Source organism: Triticum urartu, chromosome 6 (genome assembly GCF_003073215.2).
Source record: "Triticum urartu cultivar G1812 chromosome 6, Tu2.1, whole genome shotgun sequence".
Lineage (NCBI taxonomy): Eukaryota > Viridiplantae > Streptophyta > Magnoliopsida > Poales > Poaceae > Triticum > Triticum urartu.
Window position 1 is genome coordinate 78,579,927 of NC_053027.1, and position 22,901 is coordinate 78,602,827.

A 22,901-nucleotide genomic window follows, 5' to 3' on the forward strand; every position below is an offset into this window, starting at 1 on the left:
AGGCATCAGGCAAAGGTTGCCGTTTCGGTGCAACGAGACCAAGACCAGGAGGACTACGAGATGGAGGTCACCGTGGAGCCCAAGACAGCGTCATCACCAGAGCTTTGCACAGGCGAAGACTACTTTTGTCAGGATAGTTGATACTTGCTGTCCCCCTTCAAATTAGCCCGCCATTGTTGGCTCCCTTCCCGCTCAATATTTGGGGAGAGGACCAGGGCCACTATAAATAGGACCAGCCACCCGCGTAGCAAAGGAGGGGGGTCGTCGGCTTACTCTCCTCCAAGGGCTCGACAAGTAGAGAGGTGTAGGATCGAAAGTATGTCTAGAGGGGGGTGATTAGACTACTTGACCAAATAAAAACTTAACCTTTTCCCAATTTTAGTTCATGGTAGATTTTAGCTATATTAGGACAAGTCAAGCAATCATCACACAGTTCAAGCAAGCATGCAAAGAGTATATTGGCAGCGGAAAGTAAAGCATGCAACTTGCAAGAATGTAAAGGGAAGGGTTTGGAGAATTCAAATGCAATTGGAGCCACGGATGTTTTTCCCGTGGTTCGGATAGGTGGTGCTATCCTACATCCACGTTGATGGAGACTTCAACCCACAAAGGGTAACGGTTGCGCGAGTCCACACAGGGCTCCACCCACAAAGGGTAATGGTTGCGCGAGTCCACACAGGGCTCCACCCACGAAGGGTCCACGAAGAAGCAACCACCCACAAAGGGTCCACGAAGAAGCAACCTTGTCTATCCCACCATGGCCATCGCCCACACAGGACTTGCCTCACTAGCGGTAGATCTTCACGAAGTAGGCGATCTCCTTGCCCTTACAAACTCCTTGGTTCAACTCCACAATCTTGTTGGAGGCTCGCAAGTGACACCTAGCCAATCTAGGAGACACCACTCTCCAAGAAGTAACAAATGGTGTGTAGGTAATGAACTCCTTGCTCTTGTGCTTCAATTCATAGTCTCCCCAACACTCAACTCTCTTGCATAGGATTTGGATTTTGTGGAAAGAAGATTTGAGTGGAAAGCAACTTGGGAAGGCTAGAGATCAAGATTCATATGGTAGGAATGGAATATCTTGGTCTCAACACATCAGTAGGTGGTTCTCTCTCAGAACATATGAGTTGTAATGGTGTATGCATTCTGATGGCTCTCTCCTTGAATGAAGAGGAGGTGGAGGGGTATATATAGCCTCCACACAAAATCCAACCGTTACACAATTTTCCAATCTCGGTGGGACCGAATCAACAAACTCGGTCGGACCGAAAATGTAAACCTAGTGACTGTTAGAGATTTTCGGTGGGACTGACATGCAACTCGGTAGGACCTATATGGTTAGGGTTTGGGCATAGTGTAATCTCGGTGAGACCGATTACACAAACTCGGTGAGACCGAATTTGGTAATTAGCTAACCAGAGAGTTGGTCAGGCAAACTCGGTGGGACCGATTTGCTCTTTCGGTGAGACCAAAAAGTTACAAAGGGGAAACACTAAATTTACATTGCAATCTCGGTGGGACTGATTCGCTCTTTCGGTGAGACCGAAAAGTTACAAAGGGAAACAGAGAGTTTGCAATCCCATCTCGGTGAGACCGAGATCCCTATCGGTAGAACCAAATTGCTAGGGTTTGGCAGTGGCTAATGACAAGTGAAACTCGGTGGCGCCGGATAGGAAGAATCGGTAGGACCGAGTTTGGCTTAGGGTTTAGGTCATATGTGGATATGGGAAAGTAGTTGAGGGTTTTTGGAGCATATCACTAAGCACATGAAGCAAGAGGCTCATTATGCAACACCTCATCCCTCCTTGATAGTATTGGCTTTTCCTAAAGACTCAATGTGATCTTGGATCACTAAAATATAAAATGAAGAGTCTTGAGCTTTTGAGCTTGAGCCAATCCTTTTTCCTTAGCATTTTGAGGGTTCCACTTTCACATCCATGCCATGCCAATCATTGAGCTTTCCTGAAATAATCATCTTGGAATAGCATTAGCTCAATGAGCTATATGTTGTTATGAATTACCAAAACCACCTAGGGATAGTTGCACTTTCAATCTCCCCCTTTTTGGTAATTGATGACAACATATAGATCAAAGCTTCGACAAATGATAATAAGCATGAAATATATCGTCGCTTTGAGAAGTATGTGATAAGTAAGAGCTCCCCCTAAATTTGTGCATATTTAAAATTTGCTTTGGACTGCAAATGCACAAGGAGTTAGAGTCATGGGTTACTCTTCCATGTCACATACATCTTGGTGGAGCGCTTAAAATGATAAGAATGAAATACATGCACTCATCACCAAGAATTGTGAAAGATCACATAAGATAGATAAGATAATAGCATTAAGCAAGCATTAAGTGTAGCTTATGATCAAACACATGATCATCAATGTCTCACAAATAATGACGTAGTATCTCAAGCACTCAAAAGCAATCAAGTTTGAAAAACCACCAAATAAAGCAAGAGAGAAAAGCAACACTCTCTCTCGAAGCCTATGATCTATACATTTTTCTCCCCCTTTGGCAACAAGTTACCAAAAAGTTCCTAGAAAATGCATAGTACTAGATCGACGCTCAGGCTTGATCTTCTGGTGGTGGTGGAGTCCGGATTACTCCAAGGGCGAAGGCATCTGTAGACGCTGAAGTAGACGCTGGAGTTGGAGCTGAAGTAGATGCTGGAGCTGGTGGAACTGAAGCTGTAGCTGGTGCTGAGGTGGTGGCTCTTGTGTCAGCAACTGGCACGGCAGACGACCTCGGACCTCGTGGCACTCTGGCAAAGGCATGAGTGGTAGTCCTGCCTCTCCTCTCCTGCATATCATCTTGGAGCTGCTCCACTGCAGTCTGAATCTCCGTTACCTTGACATCCAAGTCATAGAACTTCTGTTCCATGATTCTCTCTAGGCTTGCCTGGTTTTGAGTTAGGGTGGCTAGTCCTTGCTCAATCCGCAGGGTGGATGCAATCAGGTAACCAAGCTGCTCTTGTTTGGTCTTCAAGAAATACTCAGATGCCTCCTCTTGAGTTGGCATCTTGGCAGCTTTCTCCTTCCTTGCCTTCTCCTTCTTTGCGTATGCTTGGGCAGATGATGGCTCGTTCTCAGTCATGACAACTTGATTGTCCTCAAGATCTGGACGGATGGGCAGGTGTTCCTTGTCCAATAAATATATGCCCGTGCCCATCTTGGAGTTAATGACCTCCTGGATCTGAGGGGCATATCCGCAACTCCTCTTCTAATCTGCTGCAGTCCTTTTGATAGTTTCCACTATGAGGCTCATCACCTTGAACTTCTGAGGCACATCAAATACATGTAGCAAGTTGATAGCATGGCCTCTGATCATCTTGTGATCTCCAGATTTGGGCAATAAGGTGTGCCTCAAGATCCAATTGATAGTTGGCAGCCCTGACAGAAGGTAATGCACAGACCCAAATTTGAAGGTGTCAAGAGCTTCATTGGGAATTTCCTTGTACATATTGGACACAGAGTTATGGTCCATCTTCTTCTTGGCATATATGTCCAAGTCATCATCATGCTCCTCTGGGCATTAATGATCTGTGCCCACTCAGCAACTGTGGATTGGTACCTTGTACCCTCAGACATCCATGTGATCCTCCCATCTGAATAAAAATGTGCTGTGGAGTAGAACTGCATTATAAGCTCCTCATTCCACTTTGTGAGCTTCTGCCCAACAAAGTCAGCTACTCCACAAGCTATGAAGCTGTCTTGCACTCCAGGATAGTGCTCCTCATTGTCCTTGATGTACTGCCAGTCAACCCATCTCATATCATAGACTATTGGCTTGTTATCAAGCAGCACTGTCTCATAGAAGTCCTGCTGTTCCTTAGTGTGAAACCTGTAGTCAACAGCAGTCCTCCTCCTTGAAGCATACGGGTCTTCTTCTCTCCACTTCCTCAGCCCTGAATCTCTCCTGAGCTTCATGTCCTCAGCCACAGGATGCGCATCATTGTGGTCTGGGATCTTGGGCTTGAGCTTTCTCAGAACTTGCTCTTCATCCTCTTCTTCAGCAATAGTCTGAGGCACTGGGGCCTTGTTCTTCTCAGCTGCAGGAATGCACCTTGTATTCCTCTTTGGTTTTGGCTTGGAGGCAGCTTTGGGCTTAGATGCAGTAGCCCCTGATCTTATGGCATCACCCATCAGCTTGGGTGCCTTGGGTGCTAGGGAAACTACCTCTTCTTCCTCTTCCTCTTCCATGATGGAAGCCTTTCCTAGCACTCTGGCTACGGTCTTCTTGACCCTTTCCTTTCTTTTCTTTCCCTCAGCAGCAACTGGCTCTTTAGGTGCAGGCTTCTCAGTTGAAGCTCTTGCCTTTGACATGGGCTGCCTGCCTGCTGGCCTTTTAATTTTCAGCCCTGGCTTTGTGCCTTGGTTTTACCATTTGCCTAATAACAACTAAAAATTGCATAGGGACTTGCCAGCCCCCGTGGATTTTTAATCAATCCCCGGGCCAGTGCTCCTCATGAGTGTTGGTCCAAACTAGAGCATCGTGCGGGACCGCCCCTTGGCAACTAGGGGTATTTGGTATATACCTGTATGCTTCACTCATCCAGTGTAACCTAAGAACGAGACCGCGCAACTCCTATCAGGCTTGGTCGGTGCATCGGGAGGTCTTGCTGGACTTGTTTTACCATTGTCGAAATGTCTTGTGCACCAGGATTCCAAGTCTGATCGGGTGTCCCGTGATGGAGGATTGTCTCTGCGGATCGTGAGCTTGTCATGGGCTAAGTTGGGACACCCTTCCAGGGTTTTAAACTTTCGAGAGCCATGCCCGCGGTTATGTGGTAGATGGGAATTTGTTAATATCCGGTTGTAGAGGGCTTGAAGTAAACTCAATTAAAATGCATCAACCGCATGTGTAACCGTGATGGTCTTGATACATCTCTGTCGTATCTATAATTTTTGATTGTTCCATGCCAATATTCTACAACTTTCATATACTTTTGGCAACTTTTTATACTATTTTTGGGACTAACATATTGATCCAGTGCCCAGTGCCAGTTCTGGTTTGTTGCATGTTTTTTGTTTCTTAGAAAATCCATATCAAACGGAGTCCAAATGGAATAAAAACGGATGGAGCATATTTTTGGAATATTTGTGAGATATGGGAAGAAAATCAACGCGAGACGGTGCCCGAGGGGGCCACGAGGCAGGGGGACACGCCCCAGACCCTCGTGCCCCCCTAAGGCGGTTGCTACTCTTCTTTGGCCGCAAGAAACTAAATTTCTGGGGAAAAAATCAGGGCAAAGGTTTCAATCAAAGCGGAGTTACGGATCTCCGGATATATAAGAAACGGTGAAAGGGTAGAATACCAGAACGCGGAAACAGAGAGAGACAGATCCAAGCCCTCCCGTGCCATGGGTCCATGGACCAGAGGGGAAACCCTTCTCCCATCTAGGGAGAAGGTCAAGGAAGAAGAAGAAGAATAAGAAGGGAGGGCTCTCTCCCCCTCTGTTCCGGTGGCGCCGGAACACCGTCGGGGCCATCATCATCACCGCGATCTTCACCAACACCTACGCCATCTTCACCAACATCTCCATCACCTTCCCCCTCTATCTACAGCAGTCCACTCTCCCGCAACCCACTGTACCCTCTACTTGAACATGGTGCTTTAAGCTTCATATTATTATCCAATGATGTGTTGCCATCCTATGATGTCTGAGTAGATTTTCGTTGTCCTATCGGTGGTTGATGAATTGCTATGATTGATTTAATTTGCTTGTGGTTATGTTGCTCTCCTTTGGTGCCCATCATATGAGCGCGCGCGTGGATCACACCATAGGGTTAGTTGTATGTTGATAGGACTATGTATTGGAGGGCAAGAGTGATAGAAGCTTCAACCTAGCATAGAAATTGATGCATACGGGATTGAAGGGGGACCAATATATCGTAATGGTATGGTTGGGTTTTACCTTAATGAACGTTAGTAGTTGCGGATGCTTGCTAATAGTTCCAATCATAAGTGCATAGAATTCCAAGTCAGGGATGACATGCTAGAAGTGGCCTCTCCCACATAAAACTTGCTATCGGTCTAGTAACGTAGTCAATTGCTTAAGGACAATTTCGCAACTCCTACCACCACTTTTCCACACTCGCTATACTAACTTTATTGCTTCTTTACCTAAACAGCCCCTACTTTTTATTTACATGCACTTTATATTCTTGCAAACCTATCCAAAAACACCTACAAAGTACTTCTAGTTTCATACTTGTTCTAGGTAAAGCGAACGTCAAGCGTGCGTAGAGTTGTATCGGTGGTCGATAGAACTTGAGGGAATATTTGTTCTACCTTTAGCTCCTCGTTGGGTTCGACACTCTTACTTATCAAAAGAGGCTACAATTGATCCCCTATACTTGTGGGTTATCAGGTATCTTTTCCGCGGAGTCCGGGAAGTGAACACGGTGGGGTTATGTTTGACTCATAAGTAGTTCGGGATCACTTCTTGATCATTACTAGTTTGCGACCTTTGCGTAGCTTCTCATATTACTCTTTTACTCGTAAGTTAGCCACCATACAATGCTTAGTCGCTTGCTGCAACCTCACCACTTTACCCATTCCATACCCATTAAGCTTTTCTAGTCTTGATACTAATTGTAATGGGACTGCTGAGTCCTCGTGGCTCACAGATTACTACAACAACAGTTGCAGGTACAGGTAATGTGATGATCTGGCGTGAGTGTGATGCTTGCTTGTTTGGAGTTCTTCTACTCCTTCTTCGATCAAGGGATAGGTTCCCGGTCGGGAGAGCCTGGGATTACAAGGGTGGATGTCGTTCTTCTTTTTTGTTTGATTTCATCCCTTGTCGGATCCTACTCTTCTGTATGATGGTTGCTATGCGTTGATGAACTGTTGTATGAATGATGTAACTTGTGGCGAGTGTAAGCATTTATCTTGTATTGTCATCTATTCAGTACATGGTATGTTATAATGATATCCACCTTGCTATGCGCTCAAAATGTGGTTGTTCCCTAATCATGAGGTCATCACGTGATTGTGACATAATCGCATCTTGGGCACTGCACGGGATCACATCATTAGAGAATGATGTGATGGACAAGACCCATCCATTAGCTTAGCATTATGATCATTTAGTTTTATTGCTATTGCTTTCTTCATGACTTATACATATTCCTCTGACTATGAGGTTATTCAACTCCCGAATAATGGAGGAACACTTTGTGTGCTATCATACATCACAACGTAACTGGGTGATTATAAAGATGTTCTACAGGTGTCTCCGATGGTGTTTGTTGAGTTGGCATAGATCAAGATTAGGATTTGTCACTCCGTGTATCGGAGAGGTATCTCTAGGCCCTCTCAGTAATGCACATCACTATAAGCCTTGCAAGCAATGTGACTAATGAGTTAGTTGCGGGATGATGCATTACGGAACGAGTAAAGAGACTTGCCGGTAACGAGATTGAACTAGGTATGTGATACGTCCATTTTGCATCATGTTTCCTTGCTGTTATTTATAATGTTTTTATCCATAATAATACTTTCTGGAGTAATTCTAATGCCTTTTCTCCCATAATTTATAAGGAACACACCAAGAGGGAGAATTCTAGCAGCTGGAAATCTGGACCTGGAAAAGCCACGTCAGGCCACCTATTCTGCACAACTCCAAATGGGCTGAAACTTTATGGAGATTTTTTATGGAATATATAAGAAATATTGGAGCCAATAAGTACCAGAGGGGGCCACCAGGTGGGTACAACCCACCTGGGCGCACCAGGCCCCCCTGGCGCGCCCTGGTGGGTTGTGCCCTCCTCGGCGCACCTTTGGTGCCCATCTTCTGGTATATAAGTGATTTTGACCTAGAAAAAATCACAATAATACTTTCAGGACGGAGCGCCGCCGCCTCGAGGCGGAACTTGGGCAGGAGCACTTTTGCCCTCCGGTGGAGCGATTCTGCTGGGGGAACTTCCCTTCCAGAGGGGGAAATCATCGTCATCATCATCACCAACAACTATCCCATCTTGGGGAGGGAAATCTCCAGCAACATCTTCACTAGCACCATGTCATCTCAAACCCTAGTTCATCTCTTGTATTCAATCTTGTTACCAGAACTAAAGATTGTTGCTAGGCGGTGACTAGTAGTGTTGATTACATCTTGTAGTTTTTTTTGACTGTGAACTGTCGGGCAAAACCCCCACAGCAGATCAAAACTTTATTGAAATAAAGAACAAATACAACAAGTTGATTACAAGGAGTAACCAGAGTACAAAGGATAAAAAGGGAATCTTACAAAACTAGCTTAAGGGGGGAGGAAAGAGATCCATTTGAGCAAGTCATCCTTGTAAGCAGATTTGATTCTGTGCTGCATTAGGCTAACATCATGCCTAAAAGCAAACCTCCATTTATTGAAACTAGCCCTCTCATTTCTAAACACTTTGGCATTTCTGATGATCCAGATATTCCAGCAAGCAATGAATACCACTTCAGAGAAGAAAGGCTTGTCAAAACTTCTCCTTGCCTGAGTAACCAGCTCAAACATGGAGGTGCCAGCAGACCAATCAATCTGCAGATAATTCCAGATCCTAATACTGAAATTGCAGTTGAAGAATAAGTGATCCCTGGTTTCTCTAGCCAGCAAGGGGCAGAGCCTACAATGGACTCCATCTTCCATGTGCCAGTGCCTTCTCTCAACCATATCCTTGGTGTTTAACCTGTCCATAATAAGCATCCAAGCAAAGACCTTGATCTTGAGGGTACAAGAGGATTTCCAAACCCAATAGAACAAAGGATTGAAGGACTCAGACACAAATGTGTGGAGGTAAAACATCTTGGGCTTGAAAATCTTGGATGAGTCCTGCCAGAACCAAAGGTCCCTCGAACTGGGGTCTCTGTTGTGGGAATCCATCAAATCCTTAATCAAGTTTAACTCATCAAAGGCCTGAGCAGATAAGGGAAGGTGGAAAAGTTGGTGCATATCCTGGGTATTGAAAATTTCCTTAACTGAAACCCAGGGGTCCTTGGCAAAAGAAAATAGCCTTGGGAATCTTGTTTGCAAACTAGAAACTTCAGTTCCAAGGTTCCAATTATCAGACCAAAAAAGAGTAGTGTCCCCTTCATTAATCTACACCCAGGAGCAGTCCCTAAAATTCTGCATGACTTTACAAATATCCCTCCACCAGAAGGAGCCACAATCATTTGTTCCCTGAGGCATTCTTTCAAAATAATATGAATCCCAAACTAGGGACACCCAAGGAATATCTCGTTTGTTCAGGAAGTTACTGGCATGCTTGAGAAGAAGAGCCACATTCTGAATCCCCAGATTAAGAATACCAAGACCTCCTTTGTTTTTGGCCTACAAATGAGTTCCCAAGCAGCAAGAGATGGGGCTGGCTCATCTCTATGCTTTCTCCACAGACACTGCCTTTGGATTCTTTCCAACTGCTTGAGAATACCAGCTGGAAGAGCAAGACTACACAAAAGGAATATTGGCATTGAAGATAGAGCAGAGTTAAGGAACTGTAGCCTTTCACCTTGGTTAAGGAAAGATGAACTGGCAGTCATTCTTATTTCCATACAGTCAACCAATGGCATGAAGTCCACCATTTTGGGCCTTGTGGTCCCCACATGTAAGCCAAGATATGTAAATGGCAATTTACCAATTTTGCAACCAAAAGCAGCAGCCAGATCCTCCATTACAGCAGAGTTAACATTGATTGGAATAATAAATGATTTATGGTAGTTGACATCCAGACCTGTGGACTGGGAGAACACCTTTAACATATCCTTCAGGGCCAGAAGCTGAACCCTGTCTGCAAGGAGGATGATCAATGTATCATCAGCATACTGGATCACAGGGTAATCTGCATCATGGCAAGGTATAGGTAGGTGAAGAACTCCCTTCCTGAACATATCATTAATCACTGTTTGCAACAGATCAGCAGCTATGACAAAGAGCAGAGGAGATACAGGGTCACCCTGCCTAACTCCTTTTTTACAAACAAACTTCCTCCCAGGGACCCCATTAAGAAGAACAGAAGAAGTACCAGTGGCTAGGAGCTGCTTCATCCAGAGAATCCACTTTTCATTGAAGCCCTTATACCTTAGAATTTGGAAGATAGCTTCATGCTCAACAGAGTCAAAGGCCTTCTCAAAGTCCAGTTTGAGAATTACTATGGGTCTCTTTGACTGATGACATTGGTGCAAATATTCAAATGTCCAACCCAGACAATCCTGGATTGTTCTGGTCTTAATGAAACCATATTGGTTTTTGTGAATGCACTGCATAATCATTTCTTGGAATCTATTTGCAGCCATTTTGGACAGAAATTTGAGCCCCATACTAGTGAGAGAAATAGGCCTATAATCTCCCACTTCCTCAGGTGATAGCTTTTTGGGCACAAGAGTAATAAAAGAATTGTTGATGTTCTCCAAGATAGCAGTTCCTTCATGAAAAGCCTGTGCCAGCTCATAAAAATTCTTAGAGATTACGTACCAGCATTTTTTAAAAAACAGGCCATTGAAACCATCAGGACCAGGTGCTTTATCCACAGGCATATGCTTAACCATTGTCCATTTCCTCCTTTTCAAAAGGCTTAGTGAGCACCTCAAGGCCAGCCACAGGTGAAATAAGTGAGGGCAAATCAAAACCCATCACAATCCCTCTAGAGGTGCCCATTCTATTCTTAAAGCAACTCCAAATAATTCCAGCCATTTGGGAGTGATCAGAGACCACAGATCCATCAGGTAGCTTCAAACTAGCTATAGAGTTCCTCATGTTTATCTCAATGGCCATAACATGGAAGAATTTGGTGTTCTCTCCCCCCACCTTAAAATACCTGATAGTACATCTCTTTTTCCAGTACAGAAACTGCAAGTGCAGAAGCTTTTCCAAATGGGTTTTGACAATTCTTCTGAAGTTATTCTCCTGAATAAAAAGAGGTCTCCATTCCTCCAATTCATCTAGAAGGAAAATAACATGATTGCATTTGCTGATCAATAATCTCAATTTGGAAACATTCATTTGCCACCTCTTAAGGCACATTCTCAAACTTTTAAATTTGTCTGCAATTCTAGCAGTTATATGTGTTTTTCGAGAGGGTTGTTTCCAAGAAGATTCAACACAGTCCATGAAACCCTCTAGTTCTAGCCAATAATTTTCAAACCTAAAGAGATTTGATTTTGGAATGGAAGTCTTTATGGAGACTAAGCAAGGCACATGATCAGAGGCAGCCCTGGCCAAGGGCAGAACTTCAGTCATAGGATAATCAGAAATCCAGTCCACAGATGTAAAGAACCAGTCTAGCTACTCAAGAAGTGGGGTATCTTGCATATTGGACCAGGTGTATGATCTGCCTTTGATTGGAAGTTCAAGGAGACCCAGGTGACCAATAATCTCATTGAAAATAAATATGTCATTTATGTCCCCACCAGGCAAGTTTCTATTATCCACAGACCGAAGGAAATTAAAATCGCCAAGTAACAACCAGTGCTCATAGAGAGGTATAGTCAGGTTGTATAACCAATTAACAAAATTGTCCCGGGCTTCACCCTGACAAGGGCCATAAACAGTAACAACTGTCCAAGTTTCATTGTTCTGTCTGGAAGTAAACTGGATAACCACAGCAAATTGCTGCACTTCAATTACAGTGCCACTAAAAATAGAAGAATTCCAGACCACAATAATTCCTCTAGAAGCTCCAATAGAAGGAGAGCAAACAAAAGAGTCATATCTTTTGGGGCAGAAAGATTTGATTGACCTAGAGTCAAAAGAGGAGCATTTTGTTTCTTGCAGATAGGCTATTGAACATTGGCTTTCCTCAATTTTTTGCCTAACAGCCCTCTGTCTAGCTTCAGAATTCAGACCTCTTACATTCCAGCAAAGAATATTCCAGTTTCTACAAATATTACTCATTATAACATAAGATAAAGTCCACAAACCACATGGTACACAATACCACATGTCCAGAAGAGAACAGCCTAGTCTGACCCAACATTAAAACACACAAGAGTTCATGAAGTAGAGTACTGCATAATAATATAGATAAAGCAAAGTTAAGGGCTTGCGAAACCCAACATGCCAAGGACATTCTAATCATCATGCTTAGGCGAAACAACAGCAGGTGGGTCCACCATAAGTGCATCCACAGAGAGCAGAGCAGCGTCAATTTCCAGCTCTTGCCCAACTTCTTGAAGTCGACTGACAGGAGTTGTAGGAGGAATTTCTTCAGAAGCAGGCTCATCATGCATCTGGGCCGTGAAAGGCTTAGCCTTGGGCTTCTTTATCTTGGGCTGCAGAGTGAGCTCCTGGAAGGTGGGCTTGAACCCATCACGTTGAGCCGAGCTTCTGGTTCAGCGCCTAACTGTGGTGTCCACAATTGGAGTTGGCGCCAAGGTCCGTGGCCTACGAGCTTTAACCACCGCAGCTGTAGGGAAGGATACCTGCACAGGTTGCACATCAACATGATCAGAAAAAAGCGCCCTGGCAACAGGCCTAGCTGGCTCCTGTTCCCTCAAGGTAAGACGTGGCAGGTCTGATTCACTGAATGCCAGATCCCAACTCCTCTTGGACAGAACAACCGGCGACAGAGGTTGCAATAGCACTGGTCTGGGTACAGAGAAAGCTACTGGAGCTTGCAGAAGGCTCTCAAAAGATCTCCTCCAAACCATATCCGGAGGCAAAGGGGGGCCCAAATGGAATCGCAGGCAGAACAATCTCCTCCCTGACAACAGGAGGCTGATAGACAACAATGGCCCAATTGTTAGCTGCATCTTCGGTAACCAAAGGCAAAACAGGCGCTTCAGACATATCATCCTCCGCCACAACAATGGGCGGATCCTGGTTAGCAGCAGAGCTGGGCTGGGCTGAGAGATCCACCACCATTGATTCTTGATCTTGTGCAGGTTCAGGTTCCACATTGCCATTCCAATTTCCCCAATTGTCATCAGCCACCTCATTGATCACAGGCTCTGGCGGCGGAGGTGGGACTGCATTCCATCCCAAGGCAGGGTAAGCAGGAAGATTGACCGGAGGTAGCTCTGGGAAAGGAACACCAGGAACTGGATGCGGATTGCCATTGATGGGCATCCAATCCTCATCCTGGGGCATCTGCTCGGTGAAGTTCGCACCCAAAATATACAGAGGCGCAGTCCAAGAAACTCTAGCACCACCATACGCCGCATAATCCATGAATACCACATCACGTGGCACAAGGATATCCTCTGGGAATGAAGCAAATACCAGAGAACGAACCAGATATGGGTCCTCACTGACCAAGTGATGAAACTTGCCAAAAGTTTTCACAGCTGCCCTGATGCATTCAGTGTTACGAAGATCCAACGGAATACCAAGAAACATAAGCAGCCCTTGACGAAAACCCTGAACTCCACGAAAAGTTTCGCCCTCGTCGTGCTTCATAAATCACACAAAACGGTCATTACCCAGCGGCTGTGGCGGAAGTTGCAGCAAAGAAAACCTGACAGCGGCATCCCGAAGCTCAAAGAGCCCAACCGAACGGATCCAAGGCTGCGCTGACCTAACAAGAACACCATGCCCTTGCAACCACTTCACTGCTTCTTCCCTAGCAGCACCAATCTAATCTGGTTGAGGAATAGGCATTACCTCCGCAAGCATGAACTCCTCATGATGGCGCACAATTGGGGTATGTGGCGTCACAAAGGTACGCGGTAGTCGATCTTCCCCACCATCAACGATGTGGTGGCCAATAGGCACATACCGCAGTGGATCCAAGTGAAAGTTCGCCATCGGAGCCGGGAGCTCCGCCTCCAAGGACGGCGAGTGGAGAGGTGGGGAGGGGTTGCAGGCGGCGAGGCCGATGGTGTCTTGGGGCCGGGGCTGATGGAACTGGACGGCGGCATAAATGCGGAAGTGCAAGGGAGGTCCAAGTTTGGTAAAAGAGTTTTCAGAGAGATATTCCCGCAGCGCGCCTGGAAGATGGAGCATTAACGGGTTTGGCTTGCCATACGAGCCCCAAGATTCTAGCAAACTTGTTGCAATCTTTTTTTACGTGACCAGACCGGAGGCAAGAGATACACCAGAGCTTAGACTTACATGCAGAGGCGAAATGACCCTTCTTAAGGCACTTCTGACACATAGAAATTTCGTCGACCATATCAGAAATTAAATTATCAAAATCCTCCCTGGCTTGTTGAGACGAGGGGATATCCAGCTGCTCCCCAGAGGAAACCGGCCTAGCCTGGCCCGACTGAGCAGAAGTCGAGGGCTGATCAAGGCCCAAGGCAGCCACTGAGGCTGGCCCATTATGGCACGGTACGTCCTCATTCAAAGGAACTGAATTCCTGCCCGAGATTGGTGGCGTGCGATCAGCGGGTGGCGGAAGATCATGAACCGTACCAAACGAGATGGATGGCCTCACCAACGTCCACCAGAGAGTCGCCGGTAATGAAGGACGAATAATAACCCGCTCTTGAGGAGGAATCGAATAACCCGCATCTTCAACAGTTCGAATGCAATTTTCCATAGCTGGATAACGATAGCCCTGGCAGGCACCATAATTCTGAAAGACTGCAAATGAAAGCTTTTTTCCAACTGAACAAGCGGATTTGAAAGAGGACTTAGATGGCTTAGAATGCAAGGCTAAAACCCCAAGAGCAGCACGCCTTTTTGAGGGACTCACAAGGATCCACTCTGCATCACACTCCAAATTCCAGATCTTAAACTCACGACTCCAATTAGGACCACCGTTACTCCACAAATGAAAGTAACATTTGAATTGATTGCAAGAAGAAGACCGAAGACGAAGAATGATCATGGCAACAACCTTGCAAGAGACTTGAAATCCAAATACCTTATATTTTATCAGAAAAACCATGAGATCAATGCCCGAACCACCAATAGCTGCCTCCAGAGCTGCGGCCACAGAATCTTCGTTTAAACGAAAATTGTGGCGTCCAAACGAGACCACCATGGTGAAGATGTATGAGTCCTCCATGGGATGCACCGAAAAGCCCGTAGATTGAAAAACCTTCTCCGCAAAAGCCAAACCCTTGGAGAAGTCCAAACCAAGGGTGGAACCCTCCATGGAACCCATAGAAGATGAGTATGAGTGTGTAGATCTCGATGCGCCGAAGAGATCTACTGGAAGGGAACTAGGATTTAGTGGCTAGGGGTGGAGATCGCCGGAAGGGGGTGGAGATCGCTGGGGTGGGGTGGGAGCGCCATCCCCCAACTAAACATTTATTACATCTTGTAGTTGATTACTATATGGTTTATTCGGTGGAAGATTATATGTTCAGATCCATTATGCATATTTATACCCCTCTGATCATGAGCAGGTTTGTTGATTGTGAGTAGTTACTGTTGTTCTTGAGGTCACGGGATAAATCATGTTACAAGTAATCATGTGAATTTGATATGTGTTCGATATTTTGATAGTATGTATGTTGTGATTCCCTTAGTGTTGTCATGTGAACGTCGACTACATGACACTTCACCATATTTGTGCCTAAGGTAATGCATTGTGGAGTAGTAAATAGATGGTGGGTTGCGAGAGTGACAGAAACTTAAACCCCAGTTTATGCACTATTCCGTAAGGGACCGATTGGATCCTAGAATTTAATGCTATGGTTAGGATTTATCCTTGATACTTTTCTCGTAGTTTCGGATGCTTGCGGGAGGGTTAATCATAAGTAGGAGGTTTGTTCAAGTAAGAACAGCACCTAAGCACCGGTCCACCCACATATCAAATTATCAAAGTAGTGAACACAAATCAAACCAATATGATGAAAGTGACTAGATGAAATTCCCGTGTACCCTCAAGAACTCTTTGCTTATCATAAGAGACCGTTTTGGCCTTTCCTTTGCCTCAAAAGGATTGAGCTACCTTATTGCATACTTGTTACAATTATCGTTACTTGCTCGTTACAGATTATCTTTCTACCAAACTACTCGCTACTTACAATTTCAGCACTTGTAGACAATACCTTACTGAAACTACTTGTCATTTCCTTTTGATCCTCGTTGGGCTCGGCACTCTTACTTATCGAAAAGATCTACAATTGACCCCCCTATACTTGTGGATCATCAAGGCTATTTTCTGGCGCCGTTACCGGGGAGTGAAGCGCCTTTGGTTAGTGGAATTCGGTAAGGAAACATTTATATAGTGTGCTGAAATTTATTGTCACTTGTTACTATGGAAAACAATCCTTTGAGGGGTATGTTCGGGGTATCTTCACCTCGTCCGGAACCACAATTAATTGCCCCTCAAGATACAGCACCTACTGAAAATATTGAATATGAAATTACTTCGGGTATGATAGAACAACTGATAGCTAGTCCTTATGAAGGAGATGGAACGGAACATCCTGATATGCACTTGATACATGTGGAACAAATTTGTGGATTGTTTAAGATTGCAGGTTTACCTATGGATGAAGTTATCAAAAAGGTTTTTCCTTTATCTTTGAGGGAAAAGCATTGGCATGGTATAGGCTATGCGATGATATTGGATCATGGAATTGGAATCATTTGAAATTGGAGTTTCACCAAAAATTATATCCTATGCATGTAGTTCATCGTGATTGGAACTATATATAATTTTTGGCCTCGTGAAGGAGAAAGTATCCCTCTATCTTGGGGGAGGCTTAAGTCAATGTTATATTCATGCCCCAATCATGAGCTCTCAAGAGAAATTATTATTCAAATTTTTTATGCTCGGCTTTCTCGCAATGATCAAACCATGCTGGATACTTCTTGTGTTGGTTATTTTATGAAGAAGACTATTGAATTTCGGTGGGATCTTTTGGAAAGAATTAAACGCAACTCTGAAGATCGGGAACTCGACGAAGGTAAAGAGTCAGGTATAAAGCTTAAGTATGATTGTGCTAAATCTTTTATGGATACCGATGCTTTTCAAAAGTTTAGCACTAAATATGGACTTGACTCTGAGATAGTATCCTCCTTTTGTGAATATTTTCTACTCATGTTGAACTCCCTAAAGAGAAGTGGATTAGATATCAACCACCTATTAAAGAAGAACTTAAAGAACCGGTATCAGTTAAAGAAGAAACTATACTTTATAATGTTAATCCAGTTGTTCCTACTGCTTATTTTGAGAAACCTCCTTTTCCTGTTATGATAAAGGAACATGCTAAAGTTTCAACTGTGGTTAACAAAAGCTCTATCAGAACACCTAAACTAGATGAACAAATTAGAGTTGAACCTAATATTGCTATAGTTAAAGATCTCTTGGAAGAAGATGTGGATGGGCATGTTATCTACTTCTGTGAAGAAGCTGCTAGAATTGCTAATCCTGATGAAAAAGATAAACATAGACCTGTTGTTGGCATGCCTGTCATTTCAGTTAAAACAAGAGATCACTGTTATTATGGTTTATGTGATATGGGTGCTAGTGTGAGTGATATTCCTCACAAGTTATATCAAGAAATTATGGAGGAAATAGCACATGTTGAGATAGAAGACATAGATGTTACTATTAAACTTGCAAATAGAGACACTATATCACCAGTTGGGATTGTTAGACATGTTGAAGTCTTGTGTGGGAAACAAAATATCCTACCGATTTTCTTGTTCTTGGTACTCCACCTGATGACTTCTGTCCCATTATCTTTCGTAGACCTTTCTTGAACACAGTTAATGCTAAGATAGATTGCCAGAAACAAACTATGGAAGTTAGCTTTGGTGATAAGTCTCATGAGTTTAATTTTTTCAATTTTAGTAGAAATTATCATGAAAAAGAATTACCTAGTAAGGATGAATTCATTGGTCTTGCTTCTATTTTTGTGCCACCTACTGATCCTTTAGAGCAATACTTGCTAGACCATGAGAATGATTTACATATGCATGAAAGAAATGAAATAGATAATATTTTATTTGAACAAAGTCATCTACTTAAACAAAATTTGCCTATTGAAACTCTAGGAGGTCCTCCTCCACGTAAAGGTGATCTTGTGTTTGAATTGAAACAATTGCCAGATGATGGCAACTGGAACTACGTCGGTATTTCCCCGAAGAGGGAGGGATGATGTAGCACATCAACGGTAGAGTATTTCCCTCAGTTATGAAACCAAGGTATCGAACCAGTAGGAGAACCAAGCAACACAACGTAAACAGCCCCTGCGCACAAATAACAACACCTCACAACCCGGCGACTTAAAGGGGTTGTCAGTCCCTTTCGGGTAACGATGCCAGAAATTGGTGTGTGACGGGAGAAAGTTGTAAATATTGATAGATCGAATGCCAAATAAAATAAATTGCAGCAAGGTATTTTTGGATTTTTGGTTTAATAGATCTAAAAATAAAAGCAAGGAAAAGTAGATCGCAAAGGCAAATATATGAGAAATAAGACCCGGGGGCCGTAGGTTTCACTAGTGGCTTCTCTCGAGGAAAATGGTGATAACCCACGAGTATAGGGGATCGCAACAGCTTTCGAGGGTAGAGTATTCAACCCAAATTTATTGATTCGACACAAGGGGAGCCAAAGAATATTCTCAAGTATTAGCAGCTGAGTTGTCAATTCAACCACACCTGGAAACTTAGTATCTGCAGCAGAGTGTTTAGTAGCAAAATAATATGATAGTGGTGGTAACGGTAACAAAAGAGTAATGAAAGCAAAGTAATATTTTTGTTATTATGTAGTGATTGTAACAATAGCAGCGAGAAAGTAAATAAGCGTAAACCAGTATATGGAAAGCTCGTAGGCATCGGATCAGTGATGGATAATTATGCCGAATGTGGTTCAACATATAACAGTCATAACATAGGGTGACACAGAACTAGCTCCAATTCGTCAATGTAATGTAGGCATGTATTCCGAATATAGTCATACGTGCTTATGGAAAAGAACTTGCATGACATCTTTTGTCCTACCATCCCGTGGCAGCGGGGTCCTAATGGAAACTAAGGGATACTAAGGCCTCATTCTAATAGAGAACCGGAACAAAGCTTTAACACATAGTGAATACATGAACTCCTCAAACTACGTTCATCACCGGTAAGTATCCCGATTATTGTCACTTCGGGGTTAACGGATCATAACACATAATAGGTGACTATAGACTTGCAAGATAGGATCAAGAACTCTCATATATTGATGAAAACATAATAGGTTCAGATCTGAAATCATGGCACTCGGGCCCTAGTGACAAGCATTAAGCATAGCAAAGTCATAGCAACATCAATCTCATAACATAGTGGATACTAGGGATCAAACCCTAACAAAACTAACTCGATTACATGATAAATCTCATCCAACCCATCACCGTCCAGCAAGCCTACGATGGAATTACTCACGCATGGCGGTGAGCATCATGAAATTGGTGATGGAGGATAGTTGATGATGACGACGGCTACGGATTCCCCTCTCCGGAGCCCTGAACGGACTCCAGATCAGCCCTCCTGAGATGTTTTAGGGCTTGGCGGCGGCTATGTATCGTAAAACGCGATGAATTCTTCTCTCCTATTTTTTTCTCCCCAAAAGCAGTTATATAGAGTTGGAGTTGGAGTCGGGAGGTCTCCAGGGGGCCCACGAGGTATGGGGCGTGCCCTAGGGGGGCGCCCCCACCCTCGTGGAAAGGGTGTGGGCCCCCTGGTCTTCATCTTTGGCAATGATTTTTTATTATTTATTGTAAGATATTCCGTGGAGTTTCAGGTCATTCCGAGAACTTTTGTTTTCTGCACATAAAACAACATCATGGCAATTCTGCTGAAAACAGCGTCAGTCCGGGTTAGTTCCATTCAAATCATACAAGTTAGAGTCCAAAACAAGGGCAAAAGTGTTTGGAAAAGTAGATACGACGGAGACGTATCAACTCCCCCAAGCTTAAACCCTTGCTTGTCCTCAAGCAATTCAGTTGACAAACTGAAAGATATAAAGAAAAACTTTTACAAACTCTGTTTGCTCTTGTTGTTATAAATATGTCAAGCTAGCATTCAAGTTTTCAGCAAAGATTATAACTAACCACATTTGCATTAATTCTCAGGTCTCATGATTACCCATATCAATAGCATAATCAACTAGCAAGCCATAATAATAAATCTCGGATGACAACACTTTCTCAAAACAATCATAATATGATATGACAAGATGGTATCTCACTAGCCCTTTCTGAGACCGCAAAACATAAATGCAGAGCACCTTTAAAGATCAAGGACTAACTAGACATTGTAATTCATGGTAAAAGAGATCCAATCATAGTCACACCCAATATAAATTAACAGTGATGAATGCAAATGACAGATGCGCTCTCCAGCTAGTGCTTTTAATAAGAGGGTGATGACTCAACATAAAAGTAAATAGATAGGCCCTTCGCAGAGGGAAGGAGAGATTTGTAGAGGTGCCAGAGCTCGGTTTTGAAATAGAGCTAAATAATATTTTGAGCGATATACTTTCATTGTCAACATAACAACCAAGAGATGGCGATATCTTCCATGCTACACACATTATAGGCGGTTCCCAAATAGAATGGTAAAGTTTATACTCCCCCTCCACCAACAAACATCAATCCATGGCTTTCTCGAAACAACGAGTGCATCCAACATACATCAGGTCCCAGGGGGAGTTTTGTTTTGCAATTATTTAGATTTAGTTTGCATAAAGCATGGGACTGGGCATCCCGGTGACCAGCCATTTTCTCGTGAGTGAGGAGCGGAGTCCACTCCTCTTGAGAATAACCCGCCTAGCATGGAACATACAGGCAGCCCTAGTTGATACATGAGCTATTCGAGCATACAAAACAGGATGATTATTTGAAGGTTTAGAGTTTGGCACATACAAATTTACTTGGAACGGCAGGTAGATACCGCATATAGGAAGGTATAGTGGACTCATGTGGAATAACTTTGGGGAGGAGTTTGGATGCACAAGCAGTATTACCGCTTAGTACAGGTGAAGGCTAGCAAAACACTGGGAAGCGATCAACTAGAGAGCGACAACAGCCATGTACATGCATTAAAATTAATAAACATTGGATGCAAGCATGAGTAGGATATAATCCACCACGAACATAAATATCGTGAAGGCTATGTTGATTTGTTTCAACTACATGCATGAACATGTGCCAAGTCAAGTCACTTAAATCATTCAAAGGAGGATACCACCCCATCATACCACATCATAACCATCTCAATAGCATGTTGGCAGGCAAGGTAAACCATTATAACTCATAGCTAATCAAGCATGGCATAAGCAATTATGATCTCTAATTGTCATTGCAAACATGTTTATTCATAACAAGTTGAATCAAGAACGATGAACACATCATATTTACAAAAACAATAGAGGTCGAGTTCGTACCAGCTTTTCTCATCTCAGTCAGTCCATCTTATATCATCATAATTGCCTTTCCCTTGCACGACCGAACGATGTGAATAATAATAAGAGTGCACATGCATTGGACTAAGCTGGAATCTGCAGGCATTCAATAAACAGGAGAAGACAAGGCAATATGGGCTCTTTTGTCAGATAAACAATAATGCATATAAGAGCCATTTCAACAATTTAATTATGGTCTTCTCCTATCGACCCCCAAAGAAAAGAAAAGAAATAAAACTATTTACACGGGAAAGCTCCCAACAAGCAAAAGAAGAACAGGAACTATTTTTGGGTTTTCTTTTTAATTAATACTACAAGCATGGAAAGTAAATTAATTGAAAGCTACAACTATTTTTTTTGGTTTTTTCTTAAGGTTTATTAAACACACAAGAAGAAAGCATAAAAGGAAATAAATTAGCATGGATGATACAATGAAAAAGTATGAGCATCGACATCTAGCAATGAGTGTGTGTGAACATAAATGTAATGTCGGTGAGAAATACATACTCCCCCAAGCTTAGGCTTTTGGCCTAAGTTGGTCTATGGCCACGGCTGGCCTGGCTGATATCCATAATAATAGTTGGGGTCGTACTGCGATGCAGTGGCTATCGCCTCCTGAGATGCAGTGTGGCGACGAGCGGCCTCCACTCTCCTCTCGTACTCATCTGCCTCCTCTCTGGTAATAGTATATCCTCCTCTTGCCTGATAATCAAAGAAAGCAGGAGCAGGGAGAGTAATACGGAAAGCATGGCGTCTGCCAAAGATTAGTCGGTACTGGAGAGGTGATTCGTTCCTCTCGACAAAATGGTGAGAAACCATAGAATCAAAATATAAATAAGCAGGAGGCAACTCCATGTCTCCTTCACGAACGTCTATCTCAAGAAATTTAGCTAAGCGGGTTGCATAAATTCCTCCGAAGAAATCTCCATTATATCTATTATGATGCAACCTATGAGCTACAATGGCTCCCATATGATAAGATTGGTCTCCTGACACAACACTCCTGAGAATGCTAAGGTCAGGGACACACATGTGACATGCTTCATCCTTAGCATTTATGCACCTACCTATGAAGAGAGCAAAATAATGTATAGCAGGAAAGCGAATGCTCCCTATGGTAGCTTGCGTTATATATCTAGATTCCCCTACAGTTATACTAGCAAGAAAGTTTCTAAATTCAGATTTAGGGGGATCCCTAACACTACCCCATTGTGGAAGTTTGCAAGCAAAAGTGAAATCCTCTAAGTCCATGGTATAAGATTTGTCATAAAGATCAAACATGACTGAAGGAGAATTACGCGAAGATGAATACTCAAACCTCCTCACAAAAGAGCTTGTGAGATCATGATACTGGGGGCATTTGTCTGCCTCAAAGTCCTCAAGACCGGCATTACGCAAATATGCATTAAACTCTTCTTTAATTCCCGCTCGATCCATAAAATTTTCAAAAGGCCACTCACAAGGACGCACTGGAGCGTCTCTTGGTGGCTCTTCGTCAGCATCACGCATGGCAAGCCTGGGTCCTTGCTTCTTTGAAGAACCACCTTGGAACATTTTCCTAAGCATATTTCTTCCTCTAAAAAATTCTGAAATTTTTTAGTAACTTCAAAATAAAAGTAA